The 978-nt window shown below is 65.1% G+C and overlaps 1 protein-coding gene across 1 annotated transcript in view; it reads left to right on the plus strand.

The window, feature by feature from the left end:
- Positions 1-978, plus strand: part of CASKIN1 (CASK interacting protein 1) — a 16,600-nt gene that overhangs the window by 8,044 nt on the left and 7,578 nt on the right. The window lies entirely within an intron of this gene.

Below are 978 nucleotides of genomic sequence, written 5' to 3' on the forward strand. Positions count from 1 at the left end.
GAGGGGGCCGGGGGTCTCTGCACGTGTCCCAGTGCGGTGGCAGTGCTGGTTGTGTTGGGAGAGCGCCGGGCCAGCCACATCTGACATCCGCCAGCAGTGCAGAGCAGGCAGCAAGGCTTTTTCCCGGGTTTGTCCCCTGCCGGGTCACCCAGAGCCCAGTGCCTGCCCGGGCAGCGCTGGCTCCTCTCGGTGTCACCATAGCACCCGTGGCTCAGGGGTGGCCCAGCCTGGTCGTGTCCTGGCTGTGTGTTCCCTGTCGCGCTCCACCTGTGAATTTATCACTTGCACCCTCCTGCTGCAGCTCGGCCGGTAACGGGGCGAGTGGTTTAATGAGGGAAGCGGCCGGTGCAGCAGCGGGTGGCAGTGCCCCGTGGCTGGTGGCAGGGCAGGGCTCCTTGGTGGCCAGTGGCAAGGCTGTGGCAGCAGGGGGGCTGCTGCAGCCTTGGACCTCGTAGAGCTGTCGTCCATCTCATCATGCTGCTTTAAATCCTGAGCGGGACTCAGCAGAGGCAGGAAGCGCAATGAGCCCGTGGAGGAGCCGGGTGACCCTTGAGCTATGCCCCACCCACTGGGGTGTCAGCCACGGGTTACTGGCTGCCGCGGGACACCCTGGAGAGTGCAAGGGGTTCAGCATCTAGTGCCACGGCCCCTGTGTCCTCCCCCAGCCTGGTGCAGGCAGCCACAGGGGCACAGCCAGCACTGTCTTGGCCAGGGGATGGTGGGGTGGGGACCCTGGTCCCCGCTGCTTGAGTTTGCCTGGCTGTCTTTGCTCCTTCACACTGAGTCATGTCCCCATCCTGCTCTGCACAGGGACACTGTCCCTGTCCTCTGCCTGGCTGAGCTGGAGCACTGGGACATGCCAGCACGGGTTTGTCCCCAGCTGGTGGCAGGGAGAGGATGGCCTGCAGGATGGGTTCCTGGGGCTGGTCACTGTCACCCTGGGACAGAACTTGCATTCCCGGGCATGGCCATGGAACC

The sequence above is a fragment of the Chaetura pelagica genome, unplaced genomic scaffold, assembly GCF_000747805.2.
Source record: "Chaetura pelagica isolate M959 unplaced genomic scaffold, ChaPel_1.0 scaffold438, whole genome shotgun sequence".
Classification (NCBI taxonomy): Eukaryota; Metazoa; Chordata; class Aves; order Apodiformes; family Apodidae; genus Chaetura; species Chaetura pelagica.